This window comes from Myiozetetes cayanensis, unplaced genomic scaffold (assembly GCF_022539395.1).
Source record: "Myiozetetes cayanensis isolate MyiCay16 unplaced genomic scaffold, myiCay2020 scf20-37, whole genome shotgun sequence".
Taxonomy (NCBI): domain Eukaryota; kingdom Metazoa; phylum Chordata; class Aves; order Passeriformes; family Tyrannidae; genus Myiozetetes; species Myiozetetes cayanensis.
Genome location: NW_026087412.1, coordinates 6,758,096 through 6,776,009, shown reverse-complemented (window position 1 = coordinate 6,776,009; position 17,914 = coordinate 6,758,096).

The window sequence follows — 17,914 nt, the reverse complement described above, 5'->3', positions numbered from 1 at the left end:
AGCTGCTCTGAGTTCAGCTACTGTCTCCCTAGACTGGTAGAAGTACAGACTTGTGAGAAGTTTTCTTTATTCCCTAAATTCCTTAAATCACAATCTTCAACCAAAGAAGGGGGGACTTTGTAAGAGAACAACCAGCTAGGACAGGAGTGTTTATCCAGCTCTACATCTGGAGTTGGGATGGTTCCTCTAAAGAATAACTTAAGTTGGTTTTTAATCATTAAATAATCCAGATGGTAAAGACTTTTGAGGAGGGTTTTTGGGTTTGTTTTTTGACACTGACTCTTTAGTAAAAGTCAAAGCTAAAGCTTATGTATTCCATTGAAAAGGGAATTAATTTCATTAATTTTTACTACATATATATACTCTTTCTTTTGTGCATAAGCACCTTTTTCATTAAGAAGAAAAGATGTGTATTGATATTTATACCTTTATCTTGCAATGAAAAGGCTGTTACTCTGCTGCTCCACGCTCTGGGAATCACATGTTTTATGTGAATCTATAAGCAGATGGCAAAACAGGAGTAAATATTACCACATTCCAGCATCTATGCTGCTTATGAAGTGTGGAAGTGGCAACACAACCTTCAGCTCCCAAACTGCTCTGAACACACAGAAGTAATAACTTCTGGAGAGCTGAGTGACAGCTCCAGCACTTGGAACGTGCACTAGTGCAGATTTCTAGAAAGTGTGTTGCTGTTTAAAACCAGGCAGGGCTGGGACTCCTAAAAGCAGGATCAGATCCCCAGGAAACCCTTGGGAGCTGTGACTGGGCAGGTGTGCAGGGCACTGCCCTGGGCTGGGAGTGCTGTTCAGGCAGTTCCTGTTTTACACCATTCTCTTTGTACATATTTGATGCAGCAACCCATGGAGCATTCAGTGTGTTTAAAATCCAGGTTATATTTCTTCAAAGATGAGGGGTTTTTTTTGACCAACAGGCTGGTCACTAGAAAATGTAGATTATTTCACAGGTTTGGTATTTGTTTGAAGGTTCCAGCTCCACCCTTGCTGTCAAACTGGAGCCAAGTGCTGGTGAGGGACAGGACCATCTGGGATCCCCTGGGAACGGGGGATCCTGACTCCCTGATCCAGGTGGCTTTTGGCTGGGCAGTGCTTGCTCATTAAACTGATTTTACCTCTCAGAAATGCAAAGAAAGCTACAGAAACTCTTACCAGCAGAGCTCTACCCTCATTTTTGCCCACATTTTTCTGGTGTTTGAGTACATGAGGCTGCTGGGGAGGAGCTGATTCTGTTTTCCTTCAGAGACCTGATTTCCCTCAGGCCTTCCCCAAAGGTGAAATGCAGGCCAGTAGTGAAGCTGCTGTGTTGTGTTAGGTGTTTAAAGCTGGCACTTTCTCAATCAGAGTAATGCTTGCTCTAAAAAAAAATGCTTATGTAACTACAGATAAGATTTATTTCTTGCTTGCTACTGGCACCAGACTCTGTTTGTAAGGATTCTTCATCCAGCTGATTTTAGTTATCCAGACTGGGAGGGAAGATCAACTTCCTATTGCATCATCCTTGAGGGGACCTGAATCCTGCAGGTACAGGAGAAAATATCCTGGCTGAGGCTTCTGCCACAGATGCTGACCCCTTGATGCTGCTGTGGGAATCTGAAGCTGGGCACAGCACGGGCCCTGCAGATGGAGAGATCAGGTACTGCCAAACTCAATCCAGAAGGGAAAGGTCTCTGCTGGTAGCCAGGGAATCTGGGGGGTTGAAGGTGTTGTGGGATTTTTCCAGAGATCTTTCACCCAAGTGTCTTTTTGGTTTTTCCCCTCCACAAAGAAGAAGTTGGGCCTTGATACTGTTCACAGTTTAGCTGTGATGCTTAAATAATACATGAGTTTTACAGAGCTAAAAATCTTCTGGAAAGAATTGAATTAATTGCACCCCTGGCTATAGCTGTTTCTAAAAGGCTGCACTTACAAAAGTGTAAATTTGCACAAGGAGTTCAAAGGTCCATTTCTTTCTCCACAGGGGAGCTGGGCTGATGTTTTGGCAAAGCTTCAAAAGCAGAAGTTCCCCGATGGCTTGGTGCCACTGAGAGAAACTGTTTTATTTGTTGGAGGTGCTCTGGTGTTCCAGCTGGGCTGGCTCCCAGCACGTGTGGCTGAGCCCCTTTAGCTCCTGGCAAAGCTGTCCCAGCGGCTCCTGCCACGTGAAGGATGCTGAGCAGTTGTGCCTGTGGTACCCACTCATTCCCTCCCTCCCAGTCAGCTTGTCCTGACTCCCAGGGGCAGAGCCCACCTCGCCCAGGGCAGTCTGGAGCCTCTGGGGCACCGTGTGTGCTGCTCCCCTGTGCTGGGAGATGTCTGCAAGGGGTTTGCCCTGGTTTTGAGATCACCGAGCTGTTCCCAGCAGCAATCCAGGAGGATTTAGGTGGTTTTTAAGGTACTAGATGCTCTTTTACTTTATGTCTTTCAAAACACTTAAACCAGCTTATGAGTAACTGGAATCTTTAAGCTACTGTAACAGAGTTCCTCACCCAGCCTTCTCTCTGCCACAAGAAATTGCTCTCCTGACCTCACTGGACAAAAGGAAACCTCTTTAAAGGGCAACCTCATGTATTAAAACAGCATGTTAAAATTTTTGGGTAACAACACTAGCTAAGCAGGTAATTTATAACTTTCTTTTTTAAAAAAAATTTTATATTTTACTGGGTGTTCACTGTTTATTTACAGTGGAAAACCTGACGTGCCATCCTGCTGTGATAACAAACAAAGCTGTTTTTTCTCCATGAAGCAACAGTTGGTTTTCCTCTCATTTCAGTGGGCACAGAGCTGGCAGTTGCCTCCTCCCTGATGCAGAGCTGGGAAGAGATTGCCCTGTGCAGCTTCACTCTATCTCTGCAACGGCAAAAGGGTCTGGGAGAAGTGATCTGCACTGACTTTTAATTTCATGTGAGATTTCCCTGCCAGAGATATTTATGTCTGACAAAACAAGGCAGACCTAGATTTGCTTTCCAGGGAAGGTGTAGCTCACAGGAATGTGCTGTTTTAGGTCAAGGTTTCTGGTTTTTTTTTTCACTTTTCTGCTTTCTTTATGGTGAATTATAAATGGTTGATAAACACCTATAGTAAAATACAGATATGCATTGGCAAATCATCCTTTTTTTTTTTTTTTTCCATTAAAGAAAGCTGTTACTTGCTGTGTAGAGAGTATGTATCCTCCTAAGAGATCAAATTATTTATGGCAGTGCACTAATTAGCTTTTTCAAGGCTTCTAAGGTCTTGGAGATACTTCCAGCTCCACAGATAATTGCAGTAGGTAAACACCTCTCTGCATCAAGGATAATTTGATGTAACTGCAAAACATCTGTCAGTATGTGCTTTGGACTTCTGGCCTGATGGGGGCTCTTGGCAAGTGGAAAACTGGCACCTACAAGGCTTTTCAAGGGAGAAATCAGACCTGGCTGGTTGGGTAACTATGGTGGCCACAGGGATCCAGGCAATACAGGAGGCTTCCAGAGCTGGTTTGCTGCCAGTTTTCCTTGCATATGCCTGTGCTGTCACATTAATTCCGAGGCTGGAGCAGCACCCTCACCTGCCCATCGTTACTCTCGATTTGGTCTCAGTGAGCAGCAGATCCATCTCCCTTCTCACGTCCATCAGCAGCTCCAGTGTCTGTTCGAAGTATTTGGCATTGTTCAAAAATGCTGCTATGGTTACTCAGGCACCACTGACTGCACAGGTCAGCTTGGAAGAGCTTTACACAAAGTATTTGGGACAGAATGCAGCTCTTGCTTGTTAATTTAAGACCTGGCACATCGGTTTGAACAAATTACACAGAGGATAATGTCTTTCTTTTTTTCCCCACGCTCGGGATTTGGCAAAAAATCATAAGAGAAATATTGCCTTGACGTGAGTCCAAGCAATGACAGTGGCTCCTGCTGAAAATAGAAACCAGCCTATTTGTTCTGGGAATTGCCTGGAGGCTGGTGGGGCTTTGTGGAGGGAGGATGCACAAAGCAGAGCAGCCTGGTGAGGAGCGCAGGCTTCCTCAGCTGCGTCACCAGCATCGAGCACAGCCCCGCGAGGGCTGGCTGCAGGTCACTGCCACAGCAGGACACCCCTGCAGACAGCCAAGGGCCACATCTGACAACCCCTGGGAAGGGGAAGGGGCTGACACGTGATTCTTAGACCTCAGATTGCCATCTGATGGTTAAGATAAGGTGTCAGCTGCTCACTGTGGAGACGGGCTGGTGTTTTCAGGGGGATGAAGGTACAGGGTGCTGCAAGGATGACCTGTTGAGGGCTGTAGCAGGGATTTTAATCTTCCAGTCCTGTTAAAATCTGAGCTGAATTGGCAGGTGGGGTTGTTTAGGTCCCAGAAATTCAATGAGATCTGTTCTGTACTGCACCACAAGCTGAGTCTGAGAAAGAGTGACTGTAAAGTGACTTTGGAGATGTGTAGTGGTGCCTGCACTAGGCTGTGCCTTTGTGGTTGCTTTACACTGGAGAAATGAATATGCCTGAATTTCCTCCTCTGATCACACTGAAGGCAAAATTTCCATAGACTTGAATGGGAGAAGAACAGGAAACTGAGACAAGTCTGAGCAGGCTGGTAAAAATGGTAAAAGTGAAACAAAAAAATCTGGTGTGACTTTAAAGCTATTTTTAAAAACACAAGCTGGAGCCGGTTACTGTGAATCACTGGAGTCTGTTATGTCTTTATTTATTTAATTTCCTTTTTTTTTGTTATGTCTTTATTTATTTAATTTCCTTTTTTTTTTTTTTTTTTTTATTTTCCCTCAGTAATTTTGAGGACATTGTGAGAAGGCAAGTTTTTAGAGATGGGTGATATGTGTTAAAGGTGGGAATGTACAGCATTTGCTGAGCACAATAAATATCACAGTCAAATGTGCAGGTCCCTTTTCTGATACTGCAAAAATATTGTAGATGAGAATTTATATCAAGCCATTTCAGAAAAAGAAAGAAGGTGGAGCGTTTATTGTTTATTTAATTGAAATGTTAGCTTTGCTGCCTTCCTTAATGGTTTCTGTGGGAAATTGGGTGTTGTTTGACAATTGCTCAATGAATCTTGGAGCAACATCTTTGGTGAGTGGCTTGTATTGGGGGTTGGTTTGTGTCCTCATTCTCTCCCCTTCTCACCTGCCCCTGGGGCAAGTTTCTGGCAGCTGAGGGTGGGGCCTAAAAATAAAAATAATCTGCTTTCATTGTAATAGGTAATAGCAGAATCTTACTAATATCTCTTGGATTGTGTCTTGGTTTTCCACTCAGTGCTTAAACGCAAAGGCTGATCACTCATATATTTGTTTTTCCATTGAAGAACACAAATTTCAGTAGCATTCCTTGAGCTAAGAAGCAGCAGTTCTCTTTATGTAGCTGTTTTTCCCTGTTCTTGCACTTGAAGAAAGACAGGGAGGAGGGTGAAACAGCACAAACCACTTGAGGGGAGAAGGGGCAGAAAACCGTGACCATTGCAGTAAGTGGTAAAGGGAAAGTTGTCTCTGAATTCAGCAGTGGACACTGGAAATAATGTCTGTGTGTTGTGATCGTCGTAGAGGTGGCAAAAACCATCTTCCCCTTGGACTTTGGCTAAAAGTCAGATTTGTATTTTGGGAGGCTGGACTGCACCAACTGGCTTCAGACGTGCTTGTTTTTGTTCTACTGTCCCCTCGGGGTGTGTGTATCAAATCCCTTCCCAAAGACAAGGTTGGTGTTTCCAGATGCCGACAGGAGGGCTCCAGAGCAGTCAGAATTAAATGCCAAGGTGAGGGTGTGTTGCTGTAGAAACCCGTGTCAGACTTGCAAATGGTTCTTGTTCCATTAGGAACTTGTAAATGCAGGGAGAACTCACTGAAAACTCTTCCACTGCCTTCTCCTTTCCCTGCTAAGCATAAAAGGCTGTTGATGACAATTGTTTATAAATTGTGTGTCTTGAAGAGCTGACAGAGACTACTTGATCCTGAAACACTGCTCTGGCACTTCCTTGGCATCCCTTTGATACTTCTGCCTCTTCTCAGGTTAGCAATGCTGTTGTGATGGTGCACGGCACAAATCCAGTTACATCAGCTCCTTGTTATTTGACTCCATTCTGAGCAGCATTTCAGACATTATTAAAACATTTCCTTATGCTCTTTGGCTTTGAAAAATACAAATTCGAAACAAAAGCTCATAAATCTTTGTTTAATCAAAGGATACCTCTAAGAACAATCTACATGGATATTGTATAACAAAGAGGGCCAATTCCAGATAGGACTTTGAAAATCCAGCTGGAGCAGAAAATCTAGACTGGTGGGAGGTTTTTAGAGAGCCTTGCTTACTTCCTAGAAAAATCACTGTTCTGTGTTGAATTATCAGTGCTTAAGTGACAACTGCAAGTTGATTTAATTAAGAGCTATGCTTAGTATATTGTATTTGCTAAGGCATAGTTTGTCTGAAGATGTGACTATTCCTGGCTCACTGAATCGACGTTGGTTTCACTGACTGAGACTTGCCTGTTGACAGCCTTGTCAGCTGAAAGCATTAGAAGAGAATGAAATTAAATTCTGGGCCTTGCCCCAGATGGGAATTGCTGTAATGTTTTAAAGCTCAAGAAGGACGGAAGTGTAACAAAGCAACATGACCACAGGAAGATTTATTAGTGCTGCTTTCAGCTTGGCTTTGGGCCATCCCCTGTCTGCAGAATTCCTGTTGATGCCCCATCTGGATTTATGTAGAAATTGATGGTAGGGTAAAGCTCTCTGATCCCATCAGTTCACATTTGCATCACTCTCTGCTCTGGATGAGCTATGAAGGGCTGGAAGCACCACTTGTTAAACTCTAATTAGCAGGCAAGCAGAGGAGAATGCAAGGTCAATTTGGCACTTGTGGAATTTAAATTATTTTCTGAATTGGAAGGGTGGGAGAAAGAAATCAAAGCCCATGTCTCTGAGTTCAGCTGTGTTTCTGAAATGGTCCCTTAAGAGATGAAAAGTGCTTGAATAGAGCCATTGAACTCCAGTTTGTTCTATATTTTGCTGCTGTAATTGTTATAGGGGTCATACTTTAATGCACACAGTTTGGGTTTGATGCCTGTCCTGCTCTAAACATACAGAGTTGCTGAGAAAAAGGAAACTTCATTGTGACTATGGATTCCTATTGAGAGCAAGTGGGTGAAGTTTCCAAATCTTAGTCTAACAGCACCTTTGGATTTGTCTGTCCAAATGTTTTGTGCCTCCTGAAAGACTTTGTTACCCCAGCTCTTCCTACTGGTACAAAAATCAGGATAGTTGTACCTGTTACAGCTTTTTCCCTTCCCCCCTCTTTAAGCTGGTTGTGTCATTCCAGTCTTTAACCACTGCAGGTGGTAAGGAGTTAAAGCAGGAGGAAGCTGCACAAAGCCCAAGAGCAGGAAGGGGGAAGTCAGCAAGAGTCCTTGGGCAGGACATGCTCAAGACCTGGGCATGCAGTCCAACCTGAAACTGAGATTTTTGGGGCAGGTCACAAAAGTTACCTTCCAAACAGGAAGGATGTGTGCTTTGGGCATCCTCTGCACCCCATGAGTCTGCTGGCTGCCTTGCTCAGGTGTCCTTTAGAGGGTGCTCCCCCTCTGCCCTCTGCATATTCACGGGACAAACAGGCTCATGCAGCTGAAGGAGGTTCTTATTCCCTTTAATCAGGTGCTCCACCAAAAAAACCTTGTTAATGCATTCAGGCAGTGCACAACTTCCTTCAGCTTCAGGCTGAATTGGTTTGCATTCTCACCCATTATTTTTGGACTTAGACAAAGTGTTTGTGTGTATCCTGGGTCACTGATGCACACAGACTTATTATGGGGCTAAATCAGCACTGTGGTACAACTGTCAGCAGTCCTGGTTTCCTTATGGGTACCCATTTGTTCTCCAGATGAAGCTGTAGCGAGTGAAGGCTCATTCTCCAGGAAAGGTGATTGAATGCAACTGCAGCTGGTTGATTAAGCTGGACAAAGAGAAACACTCATGTGTCACTCAGCACGCTCTGCTACATGGAACAAGGGGATTAGATGTGGTGAATTTCTAGCAATGAAAGCAGGCAATCGGGTTCATCATAAAATCAGCTTAAAAGAGCTTTCTAGATTCCAGAGAGAACTAAAATAACTTGACCTACCTTGGTCCTGTAATCTTTAAATGCTGCTTAACATCTGCTCATCAGCACTTGGCAATAATATTTACTATGGAATTTTTAATAGCAGAAACTGTCTTGTGGCAAAATTAACAATGCAGAGGGGTGCACTGTGGAGGAAAAAACCCATCATTACACAGGGGTTAAAAATGAAATGGTGGTATTGCACTTCAGTTTGAAAAATCTTTAGGAGAAACCTGCAGCTACAAAAATTTCACTGAGGTCATCAGCCTGGTCCAAGCACGGCCCAGTGGCCTAGGGCAGGGTGGAGCACCCCTGCAGATGGTTAACATTAGAACCAGTTGTGCTTAAAGGATGTAAGTTAATAATGGAGAATTGTAGAAAAACTCCTTAAGCAGTGGAAAAGAGAGATGTGCTGAAGATGCCTTTAAGATTTGAGCTGTTATTTGGAAACAGCTTTCTTTTCCTAAGACTGGCAGTTTTGAGTATGATCTTAACTTTGGGGATATAGAAGATGCCTAATATGAGGTGGACTGGATTGGAGCCATTATAGGCAGAGAAAAGAGTTTGAAGTTCCTTATTGCACACTGTATTCCTGAAAACTGCAGCATGAGAATTTAAGGACTCTCTATTCCCAGCAGTTACCAAAGAAAAGTAAATTGCAATTCTCATCTTGAAAGCTCTTCCAAGTAACAAGCTCTGCAGACCCTCAAAGGTCCCACTTATTTCTCTGCTGAGCCTATAATATGTTCTATTAAATGGATTCCCTAGAGGGTGGTCTGAAGATGTCAGCAGGTGCTGAATCCACATTTTCCTTTGCAGTGTGTTCCACTCAGTTCTCCCAGGCTTCAGACAATGGGCCTTTTTTTCCAAATTTGATTTTGCCTGGCTTCAGTTTTCACTGTTGGTCCTTGTTGTCCTTACCTCTTAGGCACCTTCTTTCACTGCAAGTCAACTGTGGCTATTTTCTGCCAGTGGCATAAATGACTGGGAACAAGTTTGGGTATTTCCTGCACTTAACCCTTTTGTGGGTTTTTAAATCTGCTATCACGAGTCTTTTGTCAACATCAGGTCTGAAGCAGGAACTGGTTATTGCCAATCCTCTATGGAGAAGTCAAATATCATCTCCACTCCCAGTCTCTCTTCTTGGATTCATGTATTCAGGGATGATATTTGATAGCTTTGCCACTGGGAATGCCAAACAAATTGCTTCTTCTTTCTGTTGTCCAAATCCTTTATTCAGCTGCTTTCTAGGATGCAGTTTCTCATGCTGAATGCTTGTTGTTCCTAGACATAGAGCTTTGTGTCTTGGCTCTGTGGGAGCCTATTTTGTTGGAAAGAGATCAAACTATTAGGCCACCCAGGCCACTCTATTGGCCTCCTTCCATCCTAATTTACTACTGTGTTGTCCTTTGTGTAGGCTGTACGTTCTCTGCTAGTAGAATATATATTTATTTCAGTATCATAATTGACAGTGGTGAGTATGCCAGGCCTGGTATGAATCCATGTGGAACATCCAGTCATTTGCTGATACTTCCCTGTAGACATCTACTTTTGAAGATCTGTCACTTTACCCCACTCTTATTACATTTAACATGGGCTTTAATTGAAACTACAAAGTGGTACAATAAATATCTTAAAACTGAAATCCCAGTAGCCTTCAGCTGCCTAATGTGTGTGTGAGGTCTTTCCTCCCAGCAATTCCCCCAGAACTGATCAATTCCTGTTCACTTTTACTCTCTCTCTTTCTTTTGGTCCCCCTTTTATTTAGGGGCTGGATCTCAGACTGTTCAATACAGTGTATGTGGTTTCCCTACAAATGGGTAGTTCTTGACATTAACATTCCACTGAGACTTCTGCAGCAAGCTCAGGTTTTAGCACTGAATTCCTCTTTAATATGTCTCTGCATTTTTCCACCCCTTTTTTTAAGCTTCTGTGATGTCCACGTTAACTTTGTCCTTCATGGGAGCTGAAACAGGGGGACTGCTTTGCATCAAGGGTAAATGGCCACAGCTGAATTCAGGGAAACACTTCAGCATGTCCTGAATCATAGAACTGGACTGGAGACTGGTATTTTGTTATCATAACTGGATAATTTTCAATGCTATTGGTGGGATTTTTATGTTCTCATTTTTTGTTTATTTGTGTTTTCTTTTTATTTTCTCCAGGAGTTGCAGCAGTGTGAGAGGCAGAAGAAAATTTTTTTCCTTGAAGAACCACTCTGAATTTTTGCTCTGCAAAACAATGCAAGTTCTATATAGAGTAACTGTTCCACAGATCATCTCCACTGAGGACAACTTGTGCTTTTCTGCTGCATTTCCTACCCCCACAATGTGTATCATCTGGTTGTCCCTTCTCCAGAGGCAGTCCTGGTAACGTGCTATTGTGTGCAATTATATAAAAAATAAAAATCCAGGGGTCAATAATGATGTTGGCTGCTAAATCTGAGTATGCTTTTCTTACATATGCCTTTATTTGTGAGGTCTTGGATTTCCTACCAATCTCATCTGTGGGACAGCAAAGGTGATGGGCCTGTATTCCCTGTGCTGGTCTAAATCAGAGGGCTCAGCTGCCCAAAATAAGGCATTTAGTCCACAGGTGGTAGTTCCACCCTTCCTCCCTACCAGACCTCTCTTCAGGGCTGCAACTAATCAGGACTAACCAGCCATCCTGGGGGAAGACAGAGGAGTGCTCAGGGAGGGAGGTGCTGCTGCATCAGATGAGAGTCCTGTCTGTCCCTTGGACCACCACCAAGTAAGTGCATCCCTGGGTTGCATATGATATGCTCAGAGAATTATTATTTTGTCCTCCTTGTTAAAAGTGAACATTTCTTTCTTTGCTTTATCTCTGTGCACATCACCATGTCTCGTTGTTACAGTTAAGTTGCTACAAACTCTAAATCAATAATCCCATTAGGAAGAAAAAGGGGGTTTAGTAGCAATGAGTAGAATTGCAGAGTTAATCAGATCATCTCTATTCGAGTTGTAGACTCTGTTTCCCAGAGATGTTGTAGCTCTACAAAATCAATAAGGGCACAATAAGTAGGTTTATTTTCTGGGTCTCAGTGGTACAAGGGTGGGGGTTGGATGCCTGGAGGGAACCAAGGGGTTTTGCTGCCTATGAACACAGTAGGTGTGGAAAAGAAACTGTTGCTGCTATGGACTCAAATAACAGAAAGTAGTGTATATTTTGGGCACTCAGATGTCTGGGAAATGTCTGGGGGAGGTACAGATTCAGGAATTTTTCCCTTCTTAGTCCATGCCCACCAATTTCACAAACACAGTATGTCTAAAATAACACTGCATTTTAAGTATAACATTTTAAGTTGGTAGCTACTTGATTTACAGTGTAAAACCCACCTGATTTTACAAACATTCTTTGGAATAGATGGATGATGTTTTTCTTACCTCCTCTTTCCATTTTAATTTCTAAATCTAGACCTTACTGCTGATCTCTTCCAGTTTTATGCTGTATAGCTATAAAGACTTCAGTGGAGTTGCACCTGGTTGGTCTGGGGAGATTACAGTGAGATTTAATCCTTCCTAAACCAGGCTTTGCACACCTTCTTTTGAGTAGAGCTGAACCCTCTTCTCCACAACCATTACCCTTTAAATAGCTATTGAAGACAATAAAACTGAAGCCACTAAAATGATGGGCCTCGTTGTTGTTTCATTATTGTTAAATATGATCCCTGCTGTGCTGTGGGGTAACCAGGGCCCAGCACTGCTGTATCTTGATTGTTGCTCAATGAGCCTTTAAACTGAACAGAGCTGTATGTTCAGCAGATCAGTGCACTGCTTTCTCCTCGCTCTGTGCATTAAACAATAGATCATGGAACTGTGCCTTAAATATTTACTATGCTGGTGTTTGCTAATAAAGACTTCTTGGGGGAAATAATGTTTCTCTTTGGCACTCAGGCTAATGCTGCAGTGCAGGAGGCTGAAAATGCATCTCACTGTGGCTCAGGGTGGCCTGTCCTGTTTGGAAATGGTGTGGCTGGAGCAGAGATTCAAACTGGGAGAGCTGGGAGTGTGGTCAGAGCCAAAGGGCTGTTGAGCACATGGAGACACTGCCCAGGGGGTGCAGCAGAGTGAGAGGGGCTTCATGCACAGGGAAGGAGATGAGCAAAGCTTTCCAAGAGCAGGATTGATTCAGATGGAGCTGCTGTCGTGCTTTGGGCGCCTAAGCACCTGTCCAGGGTGGGTTTTCAGCAGCTGGGAAGAGCTGACCTGTGTTCTGTGTTCTGAGCTGCACAGCCTTCATTTGTGCTGTGGGAAACTCAGAGACATCCCTGCAGTGAGAACTTAGCTTCCTTTTAATTGGTTTAGGTCCTAAAATTGCCTCTTGGTTTCATCAAGACTTGACTTGGGTGAGATCTTTGACGTGACTCTGAAAGCCCATTTTGTCTTGGGCTGTCACACTGGGCTTTTTAATATAACTAATTTCTTCTTGAACTTTATCAAAGTTTAAACAATCATTAAGACATTCACATGCTGTTCTTACCAGCTGATCTTTCTGGACTAACTCCTAAATAGTTAAAAACCTGTTGTGTTTAAAATGAACAGGTGTTGCTGTTAGGCTCAAAGGTACACAGATAAAGTGTGCATCTCCCAAGATTCAGTAAGGTGAATTTGTAATGGCTTAATCCTATTACTGCATAAAATTGCCATAAAATTTTCCAAATATTAAGGTTCCTCCTCAGCAGAGGAAAGGTTACATGTAGTTAGATAAGAATATCATATTACATAACAATATGGTAAAGATAATTTAGATAATAATATCATAAAGGTAGAAAATAAAAATGGAAAATGAACCAGGCTGTAAATGCCACTGACCACAGTGGTCATTATCTCAGAAGTTGGTGTCATTTTGAGGAAGGATAAACTGACTGCTTTGGCTTTACAAACTGTATGTTTTGGTTTTTTTTTTAATCTTTCTGATACCTCACAATTACTTTTTCGCCCCAGGGAAAATAACTTTTAAGGGTATGCAAACATTGTGTGTGTGTGTTTATCTTGGTGTGAACATATTTGATACATACACAGAATGGTTTCTATGCACACAAACGTGCCCAGGCTTCCCCACACGTGTGCCAGGAGGGAGCCACTGAGATTCAATACCTGCTTTAAACCACCCTGGCAGTGAAAACCAACCCACTGAGCTGTGCCTAAACTTCACAGCAACGTTTCCAAGTAACCACAGGAGCTCTGTCCTTTGGTGTAGTGGGTTATCCTATCCTGGCATGTGCTTTGGGTCTGTGCACGTGTAAATCCTTCATGTGTACAGCACAGAGTCTTTCAGCCTATTCCAGATGTACAGCTGCAGCTGTATTGATTGTGTGGAGGTGTCTGTGCACTGCTTGATCAGCACCATAATGTGTAGAATGAATAATGTATATTCCTGAAGAAAGAGACTGACTGGCAGAAGCAGCAAACTGAATCTTGGGAGCAATGGAGTGAATCCTTGGCTGGATTGTCTTTTTTCTGAAGCTCTTTGAGGCAGTCAGGTGGTAGAACAGAGCTAGGATTGTGCCCAAATGTTGTATCAGCTGGTGGAACAGAGCTAGAGATGTGTACAAATGTATTTTAGAGAAATATTTAATGTGGATCTTGCCCCCTGTCACTTCAAGCACACGGACGTGTGGAGGGAAAGGAGAGTTAATCTTGTGTGGCATAAATTAGTAAGAGCTGTGCAAAAGAACTTTTCAAAGACTTGCTTGCTAAATAAATTACTGGTCATGTTTTATTTAAAATGCTCGTGCTGCCAGCAGAGAACATAGCAAACAAGCCCACTTACAATTAAAGTAAAACCAGGATTTTCCTTCTGGCACTCCTGTGACTTCTTGCACTTGTTCAGCTTTGCTGCGTGTCAGCAGCAGCTGAGCAGGATCACATGGACACGCCTGCTTCACGTGGCATCCTGCCATCCACCAGTTCATCTCCTTTTGCTTGCAAATGTTATTTTGGCGAGCCCAGCTGGGGCACCCAGCTCACCCCACTCTGTAACAGGGTGTGCATTTACAACCTCGGACTGTGCCTAGTGCTGTGCAGCCCCCACAGGGCAGCGAGGGGCTGATGGGCTGTGACGTGGGCATCGGGCTGTTCCCTGTGTCTGCCCACGTGCCGTGGGAGCTGGGAGTGGATTGGTGCCAAGCTGCAGAGTGGCAGGGCGTGGGTATGGAGGATTTACGTTTCTAGCAGGACAGATGTTTGCTTTCTTTGCTCCCAAACATCTGCTCACATGCTCTATTTTGGGAGGTGGTGAACACTGCTTTAAGGGCAAGACTGAGGTTACAGTAGGTTGTCAGGCTTATCCCATCTGAGGCTGTTCTTGGTTTAAGGCTGATGGAAGAAATGTGTGGAGAAAATGTTTTCTACCTCAAGGGTGAACATTCCTGGAAAATCTGTCCCTTGCAGGACAGCCTATGGCATCCTCTGTAACCCTGGTGATACAAACCCTTTCCTTTCCTTGGGCTGATGGCCAGGCTGCAGGTTCAGAGATGAGCCTTGTCGCTGGACAGTGTTTGTTCATTTCTGTGTTGTTTTTTTTCCCCTTCACTACTCTCAGGTGACATCCGAACAGCTCACGGCCATCAGCACTGGGAAGTGTCTGTGCTGTTTTCAGTAGGTTATATAGATTAGGTCTCTGCTGCTTTTACCTTGAGCATAACATTGATCAGTTCACATCCCAACTTCCTCTGAAAAATCAAATAAAAGAGCTTGTTGAAATGGCTGGCAGGTAGGGGATGGTGTACAGGCATTTCTTAGGGTTGGTGTAGCTGGATGGTGTGTTTCTTTGGGCCTAAGATTTTTTTTAAAGAAGTATCTCCTAAGGAAAGGACAGGAGCCTGAGAAATGATCCTGGGCTAAAAGAGCAGCATTTTCAAAGTTTGTAAGACTACACTTGGCACTGATAAAGAACACTTGAGCAAGCAAGAGATGAATATTTGGGGCAAAGAGTTCAGCCTGCCAACTGCCAGTATAATCCAGAAGAATAATGAAGTGTTGATCTTTTTCCTGTGGAAAGAATCCCAAAGTATTGCAGCAGCTCTGGGACTTCCAAAACACAGCAGCACCTAAAGCATATTCCTGTTCCTCTGTGCTGTGTCATTACTCCTGTGCTTAGAGAGTTTCAAGGCAGAGCATCAGAGCTGCTTTTTTTGCCTCTTGTGTTCGGAAGCTGTTTCATCGTGGTCAAATTCAGCCCCTCTGTTGTCTTGGTGATAAAAGAACCCAAGTTCAGGGTATGTGGATGGAGGTCGTTTCCCTGTAGAACAGTTCTCAGACTGGAAACCCTTCCAAAGTTGTTTCCAAATTCAGGCTCTACCAATTGGGCTGAAAAGCAGGGTCTTTAATGCAGTGCAACCACTTGGTAACAAAAGTGAATTGTATATTCTACAAAACCTTCATTATGAATATGACCAAAACATTTTCTGGTGTCATTAAGACAGCCTGGACTCCAGCAATGACAATGACAGCATTTGGGGGTGGTTTCTGTGCCCCAAAACAGCACTGCAATAGTGGCAGTGTGGCTGTGGTGCCTTTTCTTTAACACTCTAAAAGTTGGAGTTCTCTTTGGGAAGCCCAGTGAGATAATTGGATTTAGGGAGAGAGAGGATGCTGCTTTTTGTGCAGGATGTAACATATGACAGTCCCTTTCTGTGCTCCCTATGCTAATGTCTGATCCAAAGGGCTGTATCACAGAAGCCATATGCACAACAAAAAAAAAAATCTGTGTCCAGCAGTCTGTGGCCCTGGCACACATCTTTCAACAACATCTCTGGTGTGTGTTGAGAAAGTCATTCAAAATTACTGGATGCTTTTAGATTATATAAGATTTTTGTTTTCTCAACATTAGGTACTATAAGGAAATCACAAGTTTGGTTTAAAATGCAAATATGCACATCATGTATATAATAATTTTACAGGGTTTCTGCCTTCAGATTTTTCAGCATTTGACCATTATCTGAAGTCTCTTCACAGATAGAAACTTGTTTTTCCTTAAAGGAAATTTTTAAAAAAGATTTTTATATAACCACGTGTGCTTGTTGAGCTCGAGTACCGGTTAAATATTTTGGGATTAGCCTTGATAGTAACTGAATGAACCATACTCAGTACTGAAGATGTTTCATATTTACAAAGCTTAACAAACAAATAGCTAGCAGTCTACTAATTAATCCAGAAAAATTAACTTTATTTAGGTAGTACCAATAGTTTTTGTATTTGCTGTAGTTTGTGGTCTCCTTTTTATGGGGCACAGCTTATGTCAAATGCTCTCAGAACCATTTTAAGATCATGAAGTTATTTGGAAGACAACATATTTTTAATTACATTTCAAAAGCCTCAGTGCTTTGCTCCCTCCATCCCCTGAGCAGTAAGGAGATTAGGGTCAGTGCCAAGTGACTTGCATCACCCTCTGTCATGGGATGTGGCTGCCTGGGTTTTAGCAGTGGATGGAGTGATTCACCAGCACAGTGTGCTTTCATGGGGATACAAATGCATAATGAGCAACCTTGCGTAGGTAGAGGTGAAAGAGCCATTCAAAAGGATCTCGCTAAAGTGTTTGGACATGCAGGGTAGAACAAATCTCTAGCTCAGGCCACTGAGGCTGATCTGACCACCAAAATACTGCAAAGGACTGGAGGCTGCAGTCTAGGTCGAGTTGATTGTAGAATAGCTCCATGTATTTACCAACACCCTTTCCAGCCTGTTTTAACACCTCTAGAAACTTTTCTGCTTTTCCAATATTTGGAGAGTGTGGTTGTGTTGTACAGACAAGATCTGATCCTTTAGTTCAGCCAAAAATTGGTAAACATTCGTGGCAATTCCTAAGCCTGGCTGCTCAATAACGTGTGCCTGACATATGCAGGTTTGCTAAAGAAAGTCTCGATAGTGAACCCACCCTGCCTCCTACTACATATTTTAGTCTGATATTCAGACTTCTTTTTTTTTTTCTTTCCATATTTAAATTCAATCCCCCAAAGCTTTGTTATATCTAGCAATGGTTTTTCTTTCTACGTATTTTTATATTGCAAGGCCATGTGTAGGTAGAGGCGCTTTACCAAATTGGGAATGCTTTGCTACTATTTCAACCGTGCTGCCAGGAATAGCTCTGTACCTGCAAAGCTGCACACTGAATTCACTTGAAGACAATGCACAGACGACTTTTGTTGCACTGGCCTTGGCTGGTGCAGCTGTGCTTGTCAAGGATTTGGGAACTTTCTTATTAAATCAACCTGTACAAGCTGCAGGAGTGAAGATGATTCAGAAAAAAAAAAAAAAGGAAACCCACAAGAAACAAAGTAATAGAGTAGGATGCATTAAATATTTGCAAGGGAAAACGTGCTGATCAGGGGAGTAACTCCAATTTTAACTAATAAATAAGGATAAATCTTTGAAGCACCTCTAGTGTACGGCAGTATAGCAGTTACCACTGGCACAAGAACGAACCCCCTTTGGACAGGCAAATGGCAGATGTCTCTCAAATGCTGCTGTGCCCAGACTTTGGTTAGAGAACAAGTAGAGGAGTGCATTTTAACCTTTGCTTTCATGTAATGCTGATTGTAATGCTAGTTCTAATGCTGCAGCTGTCTAACATCTCCAGGAGATGGAGGTGGTTTGGAAGGCGTGATCGTTATTTGTGTAACGGAAATCCACCTGACAGGTAACCACATGTTCCAGTTAATCTTAGCTGGGCTATAAGTAGATCCTGTATCAAATGCAATGACTCAGTTACTGAGCCTGATGCTAATGTCAGTGGCATCTGCTTCAGCCTCTGTATTCCTTAAAAATGGATTGAAATTGGGCTTATGAGTGAGTTTGTACTAGGGTAACCCCCACTTAAATGCT